The 25,826-nt window shown below is 43.2% G+C and overlaps 1 protein-coding gene across 5 annotated transcripts in view; it reads right to left on the reverse strand.

Annotated features, from left to right (window-relative positions):
- LOC140465922 (corticotropin-releasing factor receptor 1-like) overlaps positions 1 to 25,826 on the reverse strand; it is a 345,472-nt gene that overhangs the window by 267,300 nt on the left and 52,346 nt on the right. The window lies entirely within an intron of this gene.

The raw sequence follows: 25,826 nt of genomic DNA on the forward strand, positions 1-25,826 counted from the left end.
ACCTGTGTGTATTGTTCTATGTTCCACATTGAGAATGTTTTACTGAGGAGGGGAGAAGGCCAGGAGGAGATCTATTAGAAATTTCAAAATCATGAGTCAATAATGTAGGTAGGGAGAAATTGGTCTTGCTGGTCTTTAAAAAAAAATCAAGAATGAGAGGATATAGATTTAAAGTAATATGCAAATAAAACAAATGCAACGTGAGGAAAAGAAAGTATCACTCAGCAAGTAGTTAGGGTATGGAACGCCACTGTCTGGAAGTGTTGTGGAGACAGATTCAGTTGATACATTCAAGAGGGCAGTTCTTTGGATGGGCATAATGTCCAAGGGTAAGGAGAAAAGGCAAGAGAATGACACTGTCAAAATGCTTGATTGGTGAGCTGGTACAGACGTAATTGGCTGAATAGCCTCCTTCCGCATGGAAGCAATACCACGATTATGTGATCTGAAATTTCCATTTCCAATCTCTCTCCAACTGTCCATATTGTTGTTGAGCTTATCTTGTTTGTAGGACCCTCCTCCTACTCCCTTGACCCCATTCTGAAAATGTTGTCTGAAGTAAAGGGTTTCTTACATTAATGTTCAGTCATTTAGCTTGCCATGTCATTTTGTTCCGCATCTTGTCAAGACCACTGTGTAAGATGAATTTAAACTTCCAGTGATCTAGACCACAAGCTGAGGAACAGAATCTCATACCAAACTAAAAACTGAACATTGAAATCCTTTATGTTTTGTACATTAAACAGGAAAAACAGCTTCATTTGTTAACCTTGCCCTAGGAAGCAATCAACTGCAAAGAATGATTTTCCTGACAATAGCTGGGAGGAGCTTGGATGACCTTCCTGAAAGCAGGCGGGTGGACTGCTCAGAGTTCAACGAAATGTAGAACAATTCAAAGATTCAATTCTACCCAACAGTAGCCTACAGATGGAAGAGGGGAGGGTGGAAAGCACAGTCCTAAAAAGAGATATTTGCAACAAGGAGACATAACAAAAAGTCAAAAAAGAACACTAGTATGAAAATGGAGTTTAGGATTCTTTCCTCCACTGTATTCACTGGGCTGGCAGAGTTTGGAAATAAATATGTAAATAAGTCTCTGAGGTGTGCCGTGATGTAACTGACCTCAGTTCTCATTGGTTGGACGAATGCAGCTCAGAGCATGTGGTTCCACTACACATATTGTTCAAACTCGTATGGAGTTGAGACCTAAATGCTAAGCCTGGGTTTGTGTAAAGAGCAGAAGAACTCTTCCTAAAATAGTAATCAGCTAATATGTTTAATTAATCCCAAATTGTCTTTGGTGGTGTGTCTCTAGGATTGATGTTCATCTGCTCGGATTACTCACTTTATCATTGCCTGCAATGTAACTGTCACTGAGATCTGGTACAGGACAATGTCAGAGCTCAGTTTCCAGTCTTCATGAACAGTTAATGGATTTTAACAGATAAAGCAGATCCGTTTAGAGCCTGGATTAGTACATGGAACTATGATATTGTAGCCATTACAGAAACTTGATTGAAAGAAGGATAGAGACAAAAAGACTGCAGGTGCTGGAAACCAAAGTAAACAAGCAGGAGGCTGGAAGAACACAGCAAGGCAAGCAGCATCAGGAAGTGGAGAAGTCAATGTTTCGAGTATATCCCTTCTTCAGGACTAGATATGCGTGTAGAGGGAGTTATAGATGGGGGGGTGGGTGGGGAGAGTAGCGGAGTGGTAAAGTAGTGATAGATGGACACAGTTAATGGCTACAACCTGGTTAGTCGATGGGAGTCTTAGAATAATAGGGATGTTCACAGAAACAGACCCTTCGGCCTAACTTGTTCAAGCCGACCAGATATCCAAAGCTAATCTAGTCCTATTTGCTAGCACTTGCCCTATATCTCTCTATTCATATACCTATCCAGATGTCTTTTAAATGTTGTTATTGTACCAGCCTCCACCACTTCTTCTGGTAACTCGTTCCAAACACATATCACCCTCCGTGTGGAAAAAAATGCCTCTTAGGTCCCTTTTTACATTTTTCCCCTCTCACCATAAACCTATGCCCTCTAGTTCTAGAATCCTCCACCCCAGGGAAAAGACCTTGTCTCTTCACCCTATCCATGCCCCTTATGATTTTATAAACCTCTATAAGGTCACCTCGCAGCCTCCAATGCTCTATCTTTGTTCAATTCACAGCTCATGGGTTTCCAAGGTTGAGGTAAAGGCAGGCACCACATGCTCCACCACTGCCAAAAGCCGACAACAAAGCCCCCAAACCTCACGCTATTGGAATCCTGGTCCAGGCTGCCAAAGAGGCTGCCTCAAGGGTCCACCTTATCACCAAAGCCATGTTATAGAGGCAGGCACTGAGGAAGCAAATGTGGCTGTAGTAGCAAGTTTGTTTCAGGACATGGTTGAAGAGCTTCAGGGCAGAGGAAATGACCTGGGAGTTGCAGTGGGAGAGGGACTCTCTGAGATTCTTGTAGAGAGAGGAGGAAAACTTCTTCAAGGCAGGCATCCTTGCAAGAGGATTCGCAGTAGGGTTAAAATCAACGAGGTAAAAACAATGACTACAGATGCTAGAAACCAGAGTCTAGTTTAGAGTGATGCTGAAAAAGCACAGCAGTTCAGGCAGCATCCAAGGAGCAGTAAAATTCACCACCGCTCTGCCTCTGTAACATGGAGGTCCTGGGCCTCCTTCACCACCGCTCTGCCTCCGTAACATGGAGGTCCTGGGCCTCCTTCACCACCGCTCTGCCTCCATAACATGGAGGTCCTGGGCCTCCAAAGAACGCCTCATCTTCCGCCTCGGAACACTTCAACCCGAGGGCATCAATGTGGACTCCAACAGTTTCCTCATTTCCCCTTCCCCCACCTCACCCCAGTTCCAAACTTCCAGCTCAGCACTGCCCCCATGACTTGTCCTACCTGCCTATCTTCTTTTCCACCTATCCACTCCACCCTCCCCCCCGACTTATTACCTTCATCCCCTCCCCCACTCACCTATTGTACTCTATGCTACTTTCTGCCCACCCCTACCCTCCTCTTACTTATCTTTCCACCCTTCAGGCTCTCTGCCTTTATTCCTGATGAAGGGCTTTTGCCCGAGAAGTCGATTTTCCTGCTCCTCGGATGCTGCCTGACCTGCTGTGCTTTTCCAGCACCACTCTAATCTAGACTCTGGTTTCCAGCATCTGCAGTCATTGGAATCTTGAACCAAATCCACCACACCGCTGCTGCCGTGAAACCATATGCCATTCCACAGGACCAACTGGGACATGGCCACAATTGGCACAAGGAACAGATCACACCTCCTTCACTCACTTTCAAAACCCTTGCTGGTGCAGGGGCTTTAAGTTCAGAGCTGCTGTCTAGTGAATCCCCATCATCCCTTCAATTAGAGACATTAGGGGCAGGAGTTGCAAAACTGATTAAGAAGAATGTCACAGCTGCACTGAGGCAGGACATGTTGCAGGGCTCATCAAGCGAGATTATATGGGTAGAACTCAGGAATAAGAAAGGTGCAATCACGATGATGGGGTTAAACTTTAGGCCTCCTAACAGCCAGTGGGAGATGGAAGACCAGATATATAAGCAGATTGTGGAAAAAGGTTAAAAAACAGTAGTGTTGTTGTAGCGAGTGATTTTAACATTCCTAACATTGATTGGGACTCCCTTAATGCCAGGGGCTTGGATGAGGCAGAATTTGTTAGGTGTATCCAGAAGGGTTTCTTGAAACAATATGCAGATCTTCCATAGGTAAGGGGCTGTTCTAGACCTTGTTTCAGGGAATACACCCAGCAGTGGGGGAGCACTTTGGGAACAATGATTATAGTTTTCAGGTTTTAAGATAGTTATTGATAAGGATGAACTGGTCCTCGTGTGAAAGTGCTAAGTTTGGGCAAGAATTACAATAGAATTAGGCAGGAACTGGAGAAATTAAGATTGTAGACAACTGTTTGAGGATAAAGTCACAATTGACGTAAGAATCTTTGAAAGTCTAGTTGATCAGGGTTCAGTATCAACATATCCCTGTGAGGATAAAGGATAAGAGTGGCAAGATTCATGAACCTGAGATGACAAGACATATGAAAAGACAAAAGGAAAGTGGAAGTATTTGTAAGATTTATGAAACTGAAATCAAACACGACCCTTGAGGAATATAAAAGAAGCAAAAAAAAACCAAACAAGGAAATAGGAGGGTTAAAAGGGCCATTGAATATCCTTGACAAAAGGGATTAAGGAGAATCCCAACAGATTTCACACATATATTAGGACCATATAGGGAGCTAGGGAAAGGATACGTCCAATCAAGAGCAAAGGAGGGAGCAAGTTTTGAGAAGATTTGTAGCTCAGGTTGGGGTTCTGGATATAAGTTTGCTCACTGAACTGCAACGTTTGTTTTCAGATGTTTCGCCACCATACTAGGCAACATCATCAGTGAGCCTCCGGTGAAGCACCGGTGATTTGGCCCGCTTTTTATTTGTGTTTAGGTTTCCTTGAGTTGGTGGCGTCATTTCCTGTGGTTATGTCAATTCCTCTTGTTTTTCTCAGGGGGTGATAAATGAGATCCAAGTCAATGTTGATAGAGTTCGGTTGGAATGCCCTGATTCTAGGAATTCTCGTGCATGTCTCTGTTTGGCTTGTCCTAGGATGGATGTGTTGTCCCAGTCGAAGTGGTGTCCTTCCTCATCTGTATGTAAAAATGCTAGTGAGAATGGGTCATGTCTTGTTGATGTTCATGTATCCCGGTGGCTGGTTTTTGTGCCTGTTTGTCAGGAGGGAATTTATGTGTGGACCTAGAGGCAGTATGGGTACTCCTTAATGAGTTCTTTACATTGGTATTCACCAAGGAGAGAGACATATAGGGTCAGTCTCAAAAGGTGTATGACTCTGTGGAGTGCTTTATTTCCCCCTCCAACTCCATTTTGGTTTCGTGCCCTCCTTGCCTCCCTACCCCTACCTTCATTTTTTTTATGGCCTTGCTTGCCTGTTAACATTTCATGACAACACATGGGTGTTTTCCTGGTAGTAGAAGGAGTGAGTAATAAGGTCTTTGCACAATGGTGTATTTTTTATTGTGTTGTTATATATTAAAATATCACTACATAAAGCCATGAGTAATTTGGGGAAAGATGAAGGAAACAAAAATGGAACAGTGGGGCCTTCTTGTGACACAGTCGTAGTGTCCCTACCCCCGGACCAAGAGACACAGGTTCAAGTCCCACCTGATCCAAATGTGTTTTGTTTCATTCGCTCACAGGATGAGGGCATTGCTGAATAGTCCCTAACTGCCCAGAGGACAGTTCAGAGTCAATCACATTGCTGTGGGTCTAGAATCATATGTAGGTCACACCAGATAAGGAAGGCAGTTTCCTTTCCTAAAGGACATTAGTGAACCAGAAAGGTTTCTCCTATAATCGGCAATACATTCACAGCCATTGTTACACTCTTAACTCCAGATATTTATTGAGTTCAAATTCCACCCTCTGCTGTGGCAGGCTTCAAATTCAGATCCCTAGGACATTTCCTGTGTCTCTGGATTAGCAGTCTAGCAATAACACCACTAGGCCATTGTCTCCCCTGGGTGGTGACATCTTGAAATGGTTTGATTAGAAGAACAGTTTAAATAAAATAGTTGTTTTAAAAAAAAGGAGTAGTTCCTCTCCAACTCTTTTAATCCTCTCCCTCTCTTCCTCTGTCTACTGATTTTGTTGTTTTTCCATTGTCCTGGTAGGTAATGCTTTGTGAATTCAATGAGAGATGTCTGTGATTTGGTGGTGGTTTAGTCATAAAATGAAGAGGAGCAAATGGGAGCTATCTGTGAAATGAGCTGTAAGACTGAGCAAGAAATCATCATGTAGCGCAGACATAGCATCCCTACCCCTGGACATAGGGGCCTGGATTTAAGTCCCACTGACTCCACCGGTATGTAATCAAACTAATTTGTTCAGAGATATTAAAAAAAGGAAAGAGAAAAAACACTGGCCCATCAGGTCCCTATTGTGGCAGAGGGTTAGTGTCCCTACCCCTAGACATGGAAGCTTGGGTTCAAGTCCCACCTGCTCTGTGTAATAATATCTCTGAAGAGGTTGATTGGAAAAATAGATTGAACTAAAAACAGTATAAAAATTAATACCTATATCAGGAGCTTGCTTGATGCACGGTGGTGGCATAATTAGCCCTGGACCATAGGACATGGATTCAAGTCCCACCTGATCTAGAGACCTGTAGTTACATCTGAACAGGTTGACTACAAAAGCAGTTTAATGCCCATACCAGCTAATGTTGTAGGCTTCTATTTGAGACTTTAGTTATGCCTAGCTTCCTCAGTCAGTACAGCATGAGACTCTTAATCTCAGAATCACAGGTTGGGTGTCTTTTATTTCAGAACTTCACTTTCAGAGGTGAAACCAGATCATCATTCCTCTAGCAGTGTAAAACTCAGTGGTTTTTTTGTGCTGGTATTTTGTGGGCACTTGTTGCAGAGTGGGAATGTCCCTACTACTGGACCCCAGATTAAAGTCCTGCCTGCTCCAGGGGTGTGGAATAACATCTCTGAACAGATTTATTTAACCTACTTTTCAAATTAAAAAATTTGAAATTAAAAAAGCTGTCTGAAACAGGAGTCAAAATCAAACTCCATTTACTATTCCAATAAATCTACCTGTACCTGTCTTACATTCAAATAAAGAACCAATCTGTCTGTGTGTGTGTGAGAGAGAGAGAGAGAGAGAGAAACATTTTAGTCTGAAAGAATAATTTATATGATGGCAGCTGGGATTTTCTGAAGATTTTTGATATTTAAGTACTGCATTTGCAACATGCAGGCAGCATAGTTTTGAAGATTTGACTGAACAGAATGTAGGAAGAAGAAAATGCAGGTGTGAAAGTGAAATATCTAGCATTTGAGTGCAAGGGTTTTGCTGCAGTGCAGGTCTTCTACACACAATGCCTTTGCTGTGAAGTACCTCACTCTAACCAGAAAGCAGCAGGTCCCAGTAAGATTAGTCAAATCTGGGGAATTCAGTTAGATTTTGACCACAGTGTTTAAGCTTGGATGTAACTTAAATGGCAGGTTTTGGAGTAAGATCCTATCTTCAGTAAAACATTTGTTAACGTCCCAGATAAAGCTTATTTTGCAAAATCAAAACTATTGGTGGTAATATCCTGGGATGGATTGAAGTTTGGATGGCAGGCAGAAGACAGTTTTAGGAATAAATGGGTTGTTTTGGAGTGAGAGGTGATAAAAATTGGGATCCTGAAGGGATCAGTGTTTGGATTACAGCTATCCACAAAATATATCAGTGATTTGGTGCATTTGGTGCACTGCTTCCTCACAGCATCAACTACCTGATTCCAGCCTTGGGTGTGAAGTTTGCATGTTCTCTCTGTGTGTGGGTTTCTTACAGGTGTTCTGATTTCTTCCCAACTGGATTATTTTCACTAGAGCATCAGAGACTGAGGAATAACCTAATATGAGTATATAACATTGAGAGGCATCACATTGCTGGGGATATGATAGAAGTAGATACATTAGCAAAGTTTAAGAGGTACTTATAAAGACACAGGAATACAGAAACATGGATCATGTGCAGGCAGATGGGGTTAGTTTAGAATGGCATCATAGTCAATGTAGACATGTTAGGATGAAAAGTGTGTTTCTGTGCTGTGTTTTCCTGGGTTTGAAAGAGTTTTGAAAGTTACAAGCAATGCATTTACTGAAAGGCCCCTTAAAGGTTTACATCATTATATCACAACTCTTTGACACATCAGGGTAAATCATGACTTTATGTGAAGTTTTAAAATGTATAATAGCAAAATGGTATTGTTACTGTTATTGTAGAGTCATAGAGTCATAGAGATGTACAACACAGAAACAGACCCTTCCGTCCAACTCGTCCATGCTGATCCACCACCCCATCCCCTCATTCCTGCAGTAGTGAGAATGTATGTCTTTTAGAGAGAATTCTAAAAATGAGGCCTCAGGCTTTTTTGACTCTTTTACCCTCAGTTTCTTAGTTACATAGAAGAGGAACAGCAAAGAAAACTTCTACTGTTAAATTTCTCCTTTTATTTTGCAGAAGAATTAAAATGAAATTTCTTGATAAGCGTAAGAACTGGCCTACATCAGCCAATTAGCACAGGCCTGACATATTTATTTAATGAGGTGGGAGAAAATGTGACTATGTTCTAAGAAAAGTGATAGCAGTGTTGTGGATATCAAGCTCCCACACATAGCATTGTGATAATGCTTACATAATCCATTTTAGTGATGTTACTGGAAGAAAATCACCAAGATATCTGGGATACAGTTCTGATATTTTTCCAAAATAGTGTGATGATTTTTTTATGTCTACTTGTTGACTAGGCAGGACCTTGGTTTAATGTCGAGATGGAAGGCAGCATCTCTGACAGTGCAGAATCCCTAAGCACTCCACAGGATCGTGATCCTAGATTTTTGTGCTCGAGTCTTTTGGAGAGGGAGTTAAATTTGCAACCTTCTGTCACAGCTGCCAATTGAATTACGATTGTATCAAGTACAACTGAACGTGTGCATTACACAGATTTCATTAAAGTGTAGGTGAACTGCTCTGCTAGAATGCGAACTTGATGGTGATGTCAAACATTTACCCCAAGATCTCAGATCATCCTTGCATTCTGAGTAACAGCGCATGGGGTTAATAATAAAACAGTGGATACTCTGTATGTATAGTCAGAATCTACGCCGCATTTCTTATCTGATATATGAGCACCTGTAAAATACTTGACATGCCTATCTCATTCCAAAATGCCGACTGAAGTACAGAAAGACTTTGCATAATCCGCTGCAAGATTCATCAAAGCCCAGAAGTTATTAGGGATTGTCCCAACAATGTAGATTGAGTACCCGGGTAAGTTGGAATGGATAAGAAAGTCAAGATACCAACTCAAAAAATGAGAAAGAAACAACCTTGTCACTTGTGGCCTCACCCATCTACCTTTTCTTCATCTTCATCCTTACAAAATTCTGCTGATTCTAAATGTGCAACTATTGACTGTTAATGCCCACAATTTCGTACTGCAACAAGCACTGCACAATAAATGAGTTGCCAAAATAAAACGTAATGAGCTGAATTTGCATTATTGAATGGGATCAACTACAACAATCAAATTATTAAAGAGAAATTGTCTGCGCTGAATACATGCTCTTGGTTGCTTGGAAGTGCTATCATGATTTAGACCTGTCCATATCAATGCCCTGTACACTTCCAATACTAGACGAAAACAAGGACTGCAGATGCTGGAGATCAGAGTTGAGAATGTAGTGCTGGAAAAGCACAGGAGGTCAGACAGCATCAAGGAGCAGGAGAATCAATGTTTTGGGCAAAAGCCCTTCGTCATGAATGGTTATAAAGGGCTTTTGCTCGAAACCTTGATTCTCCTGCTCCTCGGATGCTGCCTGACCAGGTATGTTTTTCCAGCACCACACTCTCAACTTTCAGTACTCTATGTCTATAATCCACTCACCACCTACTCATCCTTATCTTCCTCACTGGTCAGCACTATTTTCTTACCTGATAAGGATGCTGAAGGATCTTACCTTTACCAATAAACTCCTCAAAGGCCTAGATCCTCATCAATCACATGGTGGAATTAGCAATTGGAATCAAATTCCTGATAATGGAATTCCCTGAGAGATGAGCAATTATCAAGGAGAAGAATGGAAAACCATTGGGTAGTTGAAGAATGTTGGGCTTTTGGCAACTATTAATATTCTGACAATGATCAGGAACAACCTGTGACCAGGGGAAAACAATCTTGGATTACTTTTGCAGAATTCTGCACAGATGTCCATAAATGTATTTGCTCTTCCTCAGGACCCTGTGACTTGTATCATCATACACTTAATTTACAGCCCTTAATTAGAACATAGAACATAGAACGTAGAACAGTACAGCATAGTACAGGCCCTTCTGCCCTCAATGTTATGCCGAGCATTTATCTTAATCTAAGATCAACCTAACTGACACACCCCTCAATTTACTGCCATTCGTGTGCTTGTCCAGCAATTGCTTAAATGTCCCTAGTGTCTGTAACTCTACTAACCACCGGTGGCAGAGCATTCCATGCACCCACCACTCTCTGCATAAAGAACCTACCTCAGACATCTCCAGACATTTTCTTCCAGTCACCTTGAAATTATAACCCCTTGTGACAACCATTTCTGCCCTGGGAGAAAGTATCTAGCTATCTACTGTATCTATGCCTTTCATTATCTTGTACACTTCTATCAAGTCACCTCCTTTCCAGTGTGAGAAGCCCTAGCTCACTCAACATCTCTTCATAAGGCATACCCTCCAATCCAGGCAGCATTCTGGTAAATCTCCTCTGAAACCTCTCTCAAGCATCTACATCCTTCCTGTAATGAGGCAACCAGAACTGGACACAATATTCCAATTGTGGTCTAACCAGGGTTTTATAGAGCTGCAGGAAAACCTCATGGCTCTTAAACTCAATCCCCTGTTAATGAAAGGCAAAAACACCATACACCTTCTTAACAACCCGATCAACTTGGGTGGCAACTTTGAAGGATCTAAGCACATGGACCCCAAGATCCCACTGTTCCTCCACATTGCCTAGAATCCTATCTTTAACCCTGTATTCAGCATTCAAATTGGACCTTTCAAAATGAATTACTTTGTATTTATCCAGGTTGAACTCCATCTGCCACTTCTCAGTCCAGATCTGCATCCTGTCAATGTCTGGATATAGTCTGCAACAGCCCTCGACACTATCTACAACACCACTGACCTTTGTGTCATCAGCAAACTTACTAACTCACTCATCCATTGCTTCATCCAAGTCATTTATAAAAACTACAAAGAGCAGAGGCCCAAGAACAGATCCCTATGGGACACCACTGGTCACCAACCTCTCGGTGGAATACTTTCCATCTACTACCATTCGCCGTCTTCTTTCGGCCAGTCAATACTGTATCCAGACAACTAAATTTCCCTGTGACCCATACCTCCTGAATTTCTGAATGAGCCTACCATGGGGGGCCTTCTCAAATGCCTTACTGAAATTCATATACACTACATCCACTGCTGGACCTTCATCTACTTGTCTCGAAACATCCTCAAAGAACTCAGTAAGGCTTGTGAGGCATAACTATCTTTAATCAAATTTTGTTTTCCAAACAGTCATAAATTCTATCTCTCAGAATCCTTACCAGAGATGTAAGACTGACTGGTCTGTAATTCACAGGGATTTCCTATTCCCATTCTTGAACAGAGGAACAACATTCGCCTCCCTCCAACCATCTGGAACCACTCACATAGAGTGAGGATGCAAAAATCATCGTGAGGCGCAGCAGTCTCATTCCTCGCTTCCCATAGTAATCTTGGATATATCTGGTCCAGCCCTGGGGACTTATCTATCTTGCTGCTTCCCAGAACTGTGTAATGAGGCAACCAGAAGTGGACACATCAACTTTCATAATATCAATCTGTTCAGGCCTATTAACCTGGTCCACAGTGGTCTCACTATCAATAAGATCCCTCTCTCTGGTGAATACTGAAGCAAAAAACTCATTTAGGGGCCTCCCCTACCTCTTCAGACACCAGGCACAAGATCCTTCCACCATCCCTGATTGACCCTACCCTCTCTGATCATTCGCTTATTCCTCACATAAGTGTCGAACACCTTTGGGTTTTCCCTAATCCTTCCAGCCAAGGCTTTTTGTGTCCCCTCCTAGCTCTCCTCAGTCCATTTTTGAGTTCTTTCCTAGCTAATCTGTAATCATCTAAAGCTGTTCCAGATCCTTGCTTCCTCAACCTTCAGTAAGCTTCCTTCTTCCTCTTGACAAGAAGCTCCTTGTCTCTTGTCATCTGAGGCTCCTTCACCTTACCTTTCCTTGCCTGTCTCAGTGGGACAAAGTTATCCAGCACCCACAACAAATGCTCCTTTGGCAGCCTCACATTTCTGTTGTGCATTTCCCACAGAACAATTATTCTCAATTTATACTCCACAGCTCCTGTCTAAAGCAGTATAATTTCCCCTCCCCCAATTAAATACCTTCCCCTACTGTCTGCTCCTACCCCTCTCCATGGCTATGGTAAAGGTGAGGCGGTTGAGGTCACTGTCACCAAAATGCTCTAACACCGAAAGATATGACACCTGGCCTGGCTTGTTGCCTAGCACCAAATCCGATATGGCCTCCCTCCAAATGGCCTATCTACATATAGTCAGGAATCCATCCTGGACACATCTGACAAAATTGACTCCATCCAGACCATCTGCACTGAAGAGGTTCCAATCAATATTGGGGACATTGAAGTCACCCAAAACAACAACTCAGTCACATCTGCACCTTTCCAAGATCTGTTGTCTAATCTGTTCTTCCATCTCTCAGCTGCTATTGTGGGGTCTATAAAAAAAACACCCAATAAAGTGATTGCTCCTTTCCTGTTACTGACTTCCACCCATACTGACTCAGTTGACAATCCCTCCTCAACAACCTCCTTTTCTGCAGCTGTGACAGACTCTCTAATTAACAATGTTACTCCCCTTCCAATTTTACCCCCTTCCCTGTTCTTTTTAAAAGATCTAAACCCTGGAACATCCAGCAACCATTCCTGCCCCTCTGAAATCCATGTCTCCGTTATGGCCACAACATTGTGGTTTCAAGTACTGATCCATGCTCTAAGTTCATCACTCTTATTCCTGACACTCCTTGCATTGAAACATACACACTTTAACCCATCCTTTTGCCCTAACAACTGTGTACCCTTTCTGACAGACTCTCTGCATTCCTTTTCTGCGTGTTCAACAACTACCCTCTCCTCTGATCCGTAGCTCTGGCTCCCATCCCAAACTAGTTTAAACCCTCCCAAAGTGCTCTAGCAAATTTTCGGCACAGACATTGGTGCCCCTCCAGTTTAAGTGCAACCCATCCTTCATGTACAGGTCCCACCTTCCCCAGAAGGTACCCCAATGATCTGAAGCCTTCTCTCCTGCCTGTAGCCCTGTAGCCCTGTAGCCACGTATTTAGCTGCACTGTTCCTCACCCTGTTCCTTGCCTCACTAGCATGTGGCACCGGTAGTAATCCTGAGATTATCTTCTGGTTGTCCTGCCTTTTAGCTTCCAACCTAACTCCCTGAAATCACTTCTTAGATCCTCATCCCTTTTCCTGGCTATGTCATTGGTGCCAATGTGCACCAAGACTTCTGGCTGCTCAAACAATCTTGGACAACTTTTATGAATCTATCTGGCTGTAGTAACAGCCCTCCATCTTTTTTGTTTTGTGAAAACAAGTTTTTTTTGACAAAAGTCCTGCCATTTAATCGACAACATCCCCATTCTCAAGACTTGTGATTCACATCCATGACTGGCAGTCTCTCCCGGTGGCTCAATGTCTTGGTTCCTTTCACACAACAGTCACTGCTGTAGTGCCAACATCAAGTGATACCTGGAGTTGGATTTAATGGAGTACCCTAAAGGTCAAGATAGACAAACAGGAGGCTGGAAGAATACAGCACGCCAGGCAGCATCAGGAGGTAGAAAAGTCAATGTTTCAGGTATACTTCTTCAATACTGGGGGGGGCGTGTAAGGGCAGCAGCAGATAAAGCAGGAAAGGGCAGGATGGTGAGGTGGGGATAGGTGAACACAGGTAGAGGGTGCAACCTGGTTGGTCGATGGGAGGAATGAATCTGGTTGGTGGTTAGAAAGAGGGGCTGATGAGAGGAATGAGAGGCAGGGGGAGGGGCAGGGAGGTTATTTGAAATTGGAGAAATTAATGCTGAGTGCTCTAGGCTGCAGGCTGCCCAGGTGGAAGATGAGGTGTTGTTCCTCAAATTTGTGGTCTGATTCACTGGCAATGGATGGTCATATTGGAAAGAGAGTAGGAAGGGGAATTAAAATGAGTGATGACTGGGATGTCTAATCAGCCCCTGTGGGCCTGGCTGAGATGCTCGATGTAATGTCCCCTTAGTTTACATTTGGTGTCCTGATGTAGAGAAGACCACATCAGGAGCACCTGATATAGAAAACTAAGTTGGAGGAGAGTTGAGAGTGTGATGCTAGAAAAGCACAGCAGGTCAGGAAGCATCCAATCAGGGCTTTTGCCCAAAACATCAATTTTCCTGCTCCTTGGATGCTGCCTGACCTGCTGTGTTTTTCCAGCATCACACTCACGACTCTAATCTCCAGCATCCTCACTTTTGCTAACTTGGAGGAGAGGCAGGTGAACCTCTGTCTCACCTGTTTGGGGCTCTGGATGGAGGTGAGGGGGTTGGTGTACCAGCAGGTTTTGCAACTTTTCTGTTTGCAGGGGAAGGTATGTGGGGGTTTGGGGGGGAGACTGGGAAAAGGAATGGTCCTTGTGGAAGGCAGAGAGGGGTGGGGAGGGGAAGGTGTTCTTGGTGGTGGGGTCTAGTTGGAGTTGGTGCAAGTGTTTAAGGATGATGGATTGGATGCAAAGACTGGTGGGGTGGTAGGTGAGGACAAGGGGGACTCTGTCTTTATTGCGTTGAGGGGTTTTTACAGCAGTGGAACAGGGAATGGAGGTGGTGCAGTGGAGGGCTGTCTGGATTATTCATCTAATAATGGACAAGAGATAAGAACAACTATCCTTGAGATCAACGTGGCATTTGACCTCATTATGTAATCAAGAAACTTGAGCAAAACTGAACATGAATCAAGGAATGTTACTCTACTGGTTGGAGTCATACTTAGCACAAAGGAAGGTGTTTCTGGTTGTTTTAGGCCAAAGATTTTAGCGCCATGCATCAAAGTAGGGGTTCTTCAGTATGGTGTCCTTAGCTCAATCATCTTTAGCTGCTTGATCAAGAATCAAAGGCCAGCATAAAGTCAAAGGTGGGATGGCCACTGACAATTGCAATTCCATTAGGAACTCCTAAGATAACTAAGTAGCCGAAGTTAGCTTGCAGCAAAATGTGGCCGACAATTAGTCTTGTCATAAGTTACAATAATGTCACACAAGTGCCCAGGCAATGACTATTGCAGAAACAGAAAATCTAAGTATCTCCCTTCGACAGTGTGATCAAAGCAAAATTCATCACCACAAACAAGCTGGGGACTACCATACATCTGAATGGGAATTGGACCAGTCAAGTGGCTATCAAAGTAGGTCAGAGAATACAACAGTGAATATCTTACTTCCTAACTTCCCAAAGCTTGTTCTCTTACTACAAGGATAAAAGTCAATCATTCAAGATGTTCAACACCTTTCAGGACAAATCAGCCTTTTGATCTTCTCCCCATAACATTCACTTCAAATGCATGTGATGCATTGTAGATGCACTATCACAACTCACCAACAACTAAATCAGAAACTGCTAGAAAAACTCAACAAATCTGGCAGTATCTTGGAGAGAAAGCAAAGCTGATGTTTCAGGTCCAGTGACCTTTCTTCAGAATGTTCTGAAGAAGGGCACTGGACCCGAAACACTAACTTCTCTTGCTCTCCACAGATACTGGCAAACCTGCTGAGATTTTCCAGAAATTTATGATTTTGTATCTGATTTCAAGCATCTGCAGTTTTCTGATGAAAAAACAAAAAAAAAGCCTTCATGATTACCTTCTGAACTCACAATCTCAACCAAATAGAAGACACTAATTGAAATGTAACTTCCAAAACCATTCACCATCCTGATTTGGAAACACATTGCCATTCCTTCACTGTCACTTGGTCAAAATCCTGGGAATCCCTCCCTGACCCTACCCCATGAACATTGTAGCTGTTCAAGAAAGCAGATCATCCCGCCTTCCCCAAGGCAGTAAAGGGATGTATAATAAAGGTTGGCCCATCCATGATCTCCACATCACATCAATAAAATAATGAATGAATGCAGTCATCTGTAAAACTACTTCCCTTCTCAATAATGCAGTCGTGGCCCCAGTCAGCAAATGTTGTTGACTCTCATTTGAAGACAGAACATCAGTGGCTTTTGTATCAGTTAGCTGCACAAACCAGAGACTCTCCCCTCCTCTCTGAGAAAAGAAATATTTAACATTCAATCCAATTTAATGCTTCCATGGATTAAATTATCACTTTAATGCTTTCATTTATTTCAGCATAGTTTAAACCTACTTGGTTCCCAGTGTTGCACGCCATAAATCAAGCCCCACTAAACATGGATCAAGTACTGGAATGATCAAGAATTATTACTTATTTTAAGTATTTAGTTACAGGTCAATAGATAAAAAATACATTATTTTATTCACTCTTGGGACATAAGTGTTGTTTGTTGCCCCTCATGTTGGCAACATTTATTGCCCCTCCCTAAACGTCCTTGAAGCTGTTGGTGATCTGCCACCTTGCACCATTGTAGTTCATGAGGTTAGGGAGGGATTTCCAGACTTTTGACTCAGTGCAGTGAAGGAATTGTGATTATATTTCCAAGTCAGGATAGTGAGTGGTGTGGAGGGGAACATGTTCCCAAATACCTGCTGTCCTTGTCTTTTAAGATAGAAGTGGTTGTGGGTTCGGAAGGTGCTATCTGAGGATCTTTGGTGAATTTCTGCAGCACATCTTGTAGGTAGTACACTCTGCTGCTACTGAGCATCCATGGTGGAGGGAATGGATGCTTGTGGATGTGGGGCCAGTCAAGTGGGCTTCTTTGTCCTGGAAGGTGTTAAGCTTCTTGAGTGTTTGTTGGAGCTGCACTCATCCAGACAAGTGACTCCTGACTTGTACCTTTTAGATGGTAGTCAAAAAGTGTGGTGCTGGAAAAGCACAGCAGTTCAGGCAGCATCCGAAGAGAAGGAGAGTCATGTTTCTGACATAACCCTTTCATCAGGAACATTCATGCTGTTCAGCTTATGCCTGAAACATTGACTCTCCTGCTCCTCGGATGCTGCCTGACCTGCTGTGCTTTTCCAACATCACACTTTTTGACTGATCTCCAACATTCACAGTGCTCACTTTCCTTTATAGATGGGAGTTAGGAGGTGAGTTACTCATTGCAGTATTCCTAGCTTCTAAACTGGTCTTGTAACCACTGTACAGGTTGTCCTGCTAAAACGTGATAGTTGCTTTCCTCTTAAACCTCACTCTTTAGAAAGTCGCGCTATAAAAATCCATCACAGAAAATCGGGAGGTAGAAGATCACTATGGAAAATCACTATACATTCAGCAGTAGGTTTGTGTTATCCAAACAGTGTCCACAATTTGTCAATCACGTAATAGCCAATTTGCATTGATGAAACACGCGTTTCCCAGAATAACCTATACTTACATGGTAGACTTTCTGGTCAATGGTAACCCCCCGGCTATTTGCTAGTGGGAGATTCAGTGACGGTAACACCATTGAATGTCAAGGGACAGTGATTAGATTATCTATTATTGGAGATGGTCATTACCTGGCATTTGTGTGGCACAAATGTTACTTGCCACTTGTGAGCCAAACATGGACTGATTCAGTAGCTGAGGAGTTGTGAACAGTGCTGAACATTATGCAATCATCAATGAATATCCTCATTTCTGATCTTATGATGGAGAGAAGATGAAGGTGGTTAGTCCTAAGATACTACCCTGAGAACTGCTGCAAAGATGTCCTTGAGTTGAGATGACTGACCTCCAACAACCATAACTATCTGACAACATGCCAACCAGCAGAGCATTTGCCCCCAATGCCCATTTATTCCAGTGTTGCCAGGGGTCCTTGATGGCTCACTCTTAATGTCAAGGGCTATCACTCTCACTTCACCTCTGGAATTCTGCTCTTTTATCTATGTTTGAACCAAGGCTGTCATTAGATCAGGAGCCCTGGTGGAACCCAGAATGGGCATCACTGAGCAGGTTGTTATTGTGGCTGCTTGTTAGCACTGTTGGTGACACTTTCTCATTGACAGCAGACTGATAGAACAGTAATTGGCCATGTTGGATTTGTCTGCTCTTTCTGTACAGGAAATACCTGGGAAATATTCCATATTTGTCAGGTAGATGTCAATATTGTAACTGTACTGGAACAGCTTGATTAAGTGAGTGGCAAGTTCTGAAGCACAATTCTTCAAAACTATTGCTGGAATGTTGTCAGGGCCTATTGTCTTTGTAGTATCCGGTGCCTCCAATTGTTACTTGATATCACATGGAGTATTCAATTTAGCTGAATTTGGCATCTGTCATGTTGGACACCATTGGAGGAGGCCAAGATAGATCATTCACTCAGCAATTCTGGCTGAAGTTTATTGCAAATGCTGAGCCTTATCTGAGAGCATTGAGTATAGGGGTTAGAACGTCTTGTTGCAGCTGCACAATACATTGGTGAGTCCACATTTGGAATATTGTGTACAGTTCTGGTCACCCAATTACAGAAAAGATATCATCAAACTAAAAAGAACGCAGAAAAGATTTACTAGAACGCTACCTGGACTGGAAGGTTTGAGTTAGAAGGAGAGGCTGGATAGGCTAAGACTTTTTTTCCTGGAGTGTAGGAGACTGCGGGTGACCTCATCGAGGTGTATAAATTCATGAGAGGCATAGATACGATAGATAGTCAACAGCTTTTCCCCAGGATAGGGGAGTCTAAAACTAGAGGGCGTAGGTTTAAGGTGAGAGGGGAGACATTACCCCAGAGGGGTAATTTTTTCACACAAGGGATGGTGAGTGTCTGGAACTGGCTGCCAGCGGTGGTGAGGAGGCAAGTACAATTTTGTCATTTAAGAAACATTTGGACAAGTATATGATGGGTTATAATTTGTATACTCCACAACCACCTGGTGAAAGAGCAGCGCTCCAAAAAGCTAGTGCTTCCAATTAAACCTGTTGGACAAAAAACCTGATGCTGTATGATTTTTAACTTTGGATGGATTGGGTATGGAGGGATATGGATCAAATACAGCAATTAGGACTAAATTAATTGTGAAAACTGGGCAGCACAGACAAGTTGGGCTGAAGGGCCTGTTTTCATGCTGTGAACATCTATCTTTTGCACTGATGTGTTGATCCCTTCCATCATTCAATTTGGGGATATTTGTGGAGCCTCCTCCTCCAACGAATTGCTTAATTTCCCACCACTATTCATAACTGAATGTGGCAGGACTGCAGAGCTTGGATCAGATTTGTTGGTGGTAGAATTGATTAGTTCTGTCTATCACTTGCTGCTTTTGCTGTTTGGTGTGCAAGTGGTCCTGTTTGGTAGCTTCACCAGGTTAACAACGCATTTTTAGGTACGCCTGGTGCTGTTCCTGGCATGCCCTCCTGCACTCCTCATTGAACCAGAGTTGATCCTGTGGTTTGATGGTATTCTTAGTTACTGCTTGTTCAAACATTTGTTTATAATGCCTGCTTACCTTATTTGCTTCCAAAATGGCAGCAATGCTTTCAAGCAATATATTTTTTAAAAGCTCTTTCTCATTCCAGTCCCTAGTCCTTAAAAACACAAAAGTAAAACGACCTTCCAACAATTTAACACTTCATAAAATATTTGACACAAAGCACACAAGGAATTTTCAAGACTTATGACCAAATCTGTGTCAAAGATGTAGATTTGAAGATCTTAAGATCCTAATATGAGGGAGCGGTGTGGACTTGTTGGGCCGAAGGGCCTGTTTCCACACTGTAAGTAATCTAAAATCAACCTTTAGCAATGGTTAATTTTTTAAAATTCTCATTATATTTTCAGATCTCCCTATGACTGTTATTCCCTACAGCTCCACAAACCTCAGACAGTTTGATATCCATGAGCATCATCATTGGTAGCCATGCCTTAAAATCTCCTCAGAAGCTACTTATGGAGTTAAGAATTTACAGATCAGCTATGATCTCATTGAATGATGAAGCTGATACAAGAGGTTGAAAGGTTTGTTTCTGCTCTCAGATATTGTGATCTTAAGGTTTTAAAGTCCACATCCTTAACAAGGATTTGGTCATGCATCTTGAAAACTCCTTGCGTGATTTGTGTCAAATGTTTTATGAAGGGCTTGGAAATGTTACATTATGTTTCAAATGTCAATGTTTGAAATGTAAGTTGTTTTGGTTATTCCTGGTCCTCTCCAATCCATTAATCTGAAATAATCTATAAACATATAATCTAGTTATTTTGAAGATATCTCTCAGGGCATCTTTAACAAGTAAATAGAATGTGGTCTCAGAGATTATCTAAAAGATTATCATTTTTTGTTGGTTCACTGTGGATGTTCTCCTTGGAATGGTAACTGGGCCCAATATATCAATTGTGGCCTGACCAGTGATCTGAACATTATCAACAGGGTGGCCTTTGATTTATGATCAGTATTTTTGTTAATACAACTTAATATCATAGAATCCCAACAGTGTGGAAGCAGTGTTTTCGGCCCATTGAGTCCACACTGACTGTCCAAATAACATACCTCCCAGGCCCACCCTATCCCAGTAACCCTGCATTTCCCATGGCTAATCTATCTAGCCTATACATCCCTGGATACTACAGGCAATTTAGCATGGCCAATCCATCTAACCTACACGTCTTTGGACTGTGAGATGAAACTCACACAGACATAGAGAGAATCGACAAAGCACACACAGACGGTCATCAGAAGGTAGAATTGAACCTGGGTCACTGGCGCTGGGAGGCAGCAGTGCTAACCACTGAGCCATTGTGCCATCCCCTTTGCTATCATGTTAGCTTTAGCAAAGCTTTCTTCATATTAGTCATGAAGTTACAGTGATTTCTACACAATAAGACGAAGGTCTTCTTTCTCAACATTTGTCAGAATTGTTCTCTGTAAATGGTCAAGGATATTGCATTGGCCTGAACAACCCATTGATCAAAATTAACGTGTGCCCATTTCCCTAGCATTTTGAGATCTTTTTGGATTTTACTTTATTACGTTTCCCTACAGTCTTGTACCTTGCACAAATTTTGATATTATGTTTGATCTGACTCCATACCCCCAGCATCGATGCCCATCGCAATAATAAAGATTATGAAGTATAGGAGCTAATAACTGATTCTGAGAGAACACCATTAGTAACATGCTCCTAGCTGTAACATATCTGTTAACATCAGCTGAAGGTTTGCAACCAATTGAAAATCTAACATTTCAACTTTCCAATTTGTGAAGTAACTTATTCTGTAGAACTTTGTTGAAGACTTTCTCAAAGCCCAGTTAAATGGTGTCTACTGGATTTCTGCCATAACGATCATCAAATTTGCCTTTTTTGCCTGGAGGCATTTCTATGGGATGTTATGAAATTGTAACAGTTAATTAGTAATAGTGTATCTATTACCCTGTTAGGTTTTCAACCTGTTAAGTTATTCTAACTTCCTCTCTTTTGTTGTATTTTAAAGATTGTGTTTAAACAAAGTTAAAAATCACACAACACCAGGTTATAGTCCAACAGGTTTAATTGGAAGCACACTAGCAAGGATGCCCGGAGGCATGGTACATTGGGGAAACCGAGCAAAGGCTACAGCAACGGATGAATGGGCACCGCACAACAATCAACAGACAGGAGGGTTCCCTCCCAGTTGGGGAACACTTCAGTGATCCAGGACATTCGAGCTTCAGGTGACCATCCTCCAAGGCAGACTTCGGGACAGGCAGCAGAGAAAAGTGGCCGAGCAGAGGCTGATAGCTAAGTTCGGTACCCATAGGGAGGGACACAACCGGCACCTTGGGGTCATGTCACATTACAGGTGACCACCATTGCACTATACACACACACAAATCCTCCTACACACACACACACTCTCTCTCACACACACAGGCACTCCTATACACACATACACACGGACACACATATACACAGACGCGCACACACACCCTTACAGACAAACACACTCCCACACTCACACATGCACCCCCTCACAGACTTAAGACACTCTGCACTAACTACACACACTCACACACACACATACACTTTCTCACACTCACAACCCCCAACCCAGACAGACAGACAGACACAGACAGGCAAAGACCCACATGCACACATATATTTTAGAACATAGAACATAGAACATAACAGCGCAGTACAGGCCCTTCAGCCCTCGATGTTGCGCCGATCAAAGCACACCTAACCTACACTAAGCCACTATCCTCCATATACCTATCCAATGCCCGCTTAAATACCCATAAAGAGGGAGAGTCCACTACTGCTACTGGCAGGGCATTCCATGAACTTATGACTCGCTGAGTGAAGAACCTACCCCTAACATCAGTCCTATATCTACCCCCCCTTAATTTAAAGCTATGCCCCCTTGTAATAGCTGACTCCATACGTGGAAAAAGGTTCTCACTGTCAACCCTATCTAACCCCCTAATCATCTTGTACACCTCTATCAAGTCACCCCTAAACCTTCTTTTCTCCAATGAAAACAACCCCAAGTGCCTCAGCCTTTCCTCATAGGATCTTCCTAACATACCAGGCAACATCCTGGTAAACTTCCTCTGCACCCGTTCCAGTGCCTCCACATCCTTCCTATAGTATGGCGACCAAAACTGCACACAATATTCCAGATGCGGCCGCACCAGAGTCTTATACAACTGCAGCATGACCTCAGGACTCCGGAACTCAATTCCTCTACCAATAAAAGCCAGTACGCCATATGCCTTCTTCACTGCACTATTTACCTGGGTGGCAACTTTCAGAGATCTGTGTACATGGACACCAAGATCCCTCTGCTCTTCCACACTACCAAGTATCCGACCATTAGCCCAGTACCCCATCTTTTTATTACTCTTACCAAAGTGAATCACCTCACACTTAGCTACATTGAACTCCATTTGCCACCTTTCTGCCCAGCTCTGCAGCTTCTCTATATCCCGCTGTAACCTGCCACATCCTTCCTCACTGTCTACAACTCCTCCGACTTTCGTATCATCTGCAAACTTGCTCACCCAACCTTCTAACCCTTCCTCCAGGTCATTTATAAAAATGACAAACAGCAATGGCCCCAAAACAGATCCTTGCGGAACACCGCTAGTGACGGTTCTCCAAGATGAACCTTTGCCATCAACTACTACCCTCTGTCTTCTTCCAGCCAGCCAATTCCTAATCCAAACCTCCAACTCACCCTCAATGCCATATCTCTGTATTTTCTGCAGTAGCCTACCATGGGGGACCTTATCAAACGCCTTACTAAAATCCATATATACCACATCTACCGCTTTCCCCTCATCTACCTCCTTAGTCACCTTCTCAAAGAATTCAATAAGGTTTGTGAGGCAAGACCTGCCCTTCACAAAACCATGCTGACTATCCTTGATCACATTATTCTTATCCAGATGTGCATAAATCCTATCCCTTACAATTCTCTCTAAGACTTTGCCCACAACAGACGTGAGACTCACTGGCCTATAGTTACTAGGATTATCCCTACTCCCCTTCTTGAACAAGGGAACCACGTTTGCTAGCCTCCAGTCCTCTGGCACTACTCCTGTAGACAAAGAGGACACAAAAATCAAGGCCAATGGCTCTGCAATCTCTTCCCTTGCTTCCCAGAGAATCCTAGGATAAATGCCATCAGGCCCAGGGGACTTATCTATTTTCACCCTTGCCAGAATTTCCAACACCTCTTCTCTACATATCTCAAAGCCATCCATTCTACTTATTCGTGCCTCAGTATTCATATCGACAACAATGTCCTGTTCCTGAGTGAATACTGATGAAAAGTATTCATTCAGTGCCTCCCCAATCTCTTCAGCCTCCACACGCAGCTTCCCATTACTATCCTTGATTGGACCTATTCCTACCCTAGTCATTCTTTTATTCCTAACATACCTATAGAAAGCCTTAGGGTTTTCCCTAATCCTACCAACTAAGGACCTCTCATGTCCCCTCCTTGCTGCTCTTAGCTCTCTCTTCAGGTCCTTCCGGGCTACCTTATAACTCTCAATCGCCCCTATTGAACCTTCACGCCTCATCTTTACAAAGGCCGCCCTCTTCCATTTAACAAGGGATTCCAATTCCTTATTAAACCACGGCTCCCTCACACGACCCTTTCCTCCCTGCCTGATAGGTACGTACTTATCAAGGACACTCAATAGTTGCTCCTTGAACAAGTTCCACATATCAATTACGCTCTTGCCTTGGAATCTACTTTTCCAATCCACACATCCTAAGTCATGCCTCAACGCATCATACTTTCCCTGCCCCCAGCTATAACTCTTGCCCTGTAGTACACACTTATCCCTCTCCATCACGAGTGTAAAAATCACCGAATTGTGGTCACTGTCCCCAAAGTGCTCACCTACCTCTAGTTCTAATACCTGGCCTGGTTCGTTACCCAGAACCAAATCCAGTATGGCCTCACCTCTTGTTGGCTTATCTACATATTGTGTCAGGAAACTCTCCTGCACACATTGCACAAACACTGACCCATCTAACGAACTGGAGCTATAGCTTTCCCAATCAATATCAGGAAAGTTAAAGTCTCCCATAACAATCACCCTATTACTGTCACTCTTCTCCTGAATCATCTTCACAATCCTTTCTTCAACGATTCTAGGACTATTAGGAGGCCTGTAAAAGACTCCTAACAGGGTGACCTCACCTCTCCTATTCCTAACCTCAACCCAAACTACCTCAGATGGCAAATCTTCGTCCATCTTCCTTTCCACCGCTGTAATACTATCTTTGACAAGCAAAGCCACACCCCCCCTCTTTTACCCCCACCTCTGACCCTACTAAAACATTTAAACCCTGGAACCTGCAACAGCCAATCCTGTCCCTGATCTAGCCATGTCTCCGTAATAGCCACAACATCGAAGTCCCAGGTACCAACCCACGCTGCAAGTTCACCTACCTTATTTCGTATACTTCTGGCATTAAAGTATACACACTTCAAACCACTCTTCTGTGTACAGGCACCCTCCTTTAAGATTGATGCCATATTCCTAACCTCCCTACACTCCAGGTCCTGCACCCTAAAGCTACAGTCTAGGTTCCCATGCCCCTGCAGAGTTAGTTTAAACCCCCCCCAGAGCACTAGCAAACCTCCCCCCAAGGATACTGGTGCCCCTCAGGTTCAGGTGCAGACCATCCTGTTTATAGAGGTCCCACCTTCCCCAGAAAGAACCCCAGTTATCCAAGTACCGAAATCCCTCCCTCCTGCACCATCCCTGTAGCCACGTATTTAACTCTTCTCTCTCCCTATTCCTCGACTCTCTATCACGTGGCACGGGTAACAAACCAGAGACAACAACTCTGTTCGTTCTAACTCTGAGCTTCCAACCTAGCTCCCTAAAAGCCTGTCTAACATCCTCAGCATTTCTCCTACCTATGTCATTGGTGCCAATATGGACCACGACTTCAGGCTGCTCCCCCTCCCCCTTAAGGACCCGGAAAACACGATCAGAGACATCACGCACCCTTGCACCTGGGAGGCAACATACCAAACGTGAGTCTCTCTCGCCCCCACAAAACCGCTTATCTGTGCCCCGAACTATCGAGTCCCCAATTTTATTGCTCTGCTCTTCTCCACCCTTCCCTTCTGAGTAACGGGGACAGGCTCCGTGCCAGAGGCCTGAGCCCCGTCACTTACCCCTGGTAAGTCGTCCCCCCCACAAGTATCCAAAACGGTATACTTGTTCTTGAGGGGAACGACCGCAGGGGGTCCCTGCACTGGCTGCTTCCTCCCAGTCCCCCTCACTGTCACCCATCTTGTGGGGTGAATTTGTACTTGCAGGGTTACATTGTACTTTGCTCAAAAACTCATGTAGAACTCTGAGCTCAAAAACCTCATGAATTCATGCAAAACTCCTTTACCTCACTTTTTAGATTAGAATCAATCTAAACATCATGGCATAGACAGAGAATACTGGGAGCCAACACCTTCAACATATTGTCTAGCTATCACCATTGTTAACAGCTAACCCGAGAATGTAACTTTTTAAAAAAAGGCTTTGTGATTT

The sequence above is a fragment of the Chiloscyllium punctatum genome, chromosome 42 (genome assembly GCF_047496795.1).
Source record: "Chiloscyllium punctatum isolate Juve2018m chromosome 42, sChiPun1.3, whole genome shotgun sequence".
Lineage (NCBI taxonomy): Eukaryota > Metazoa > Chordata > Chondrichthyes > Orectolobiformes > Hemiscylliidae > Chiloscyllium > Chiloscyllium punctatum.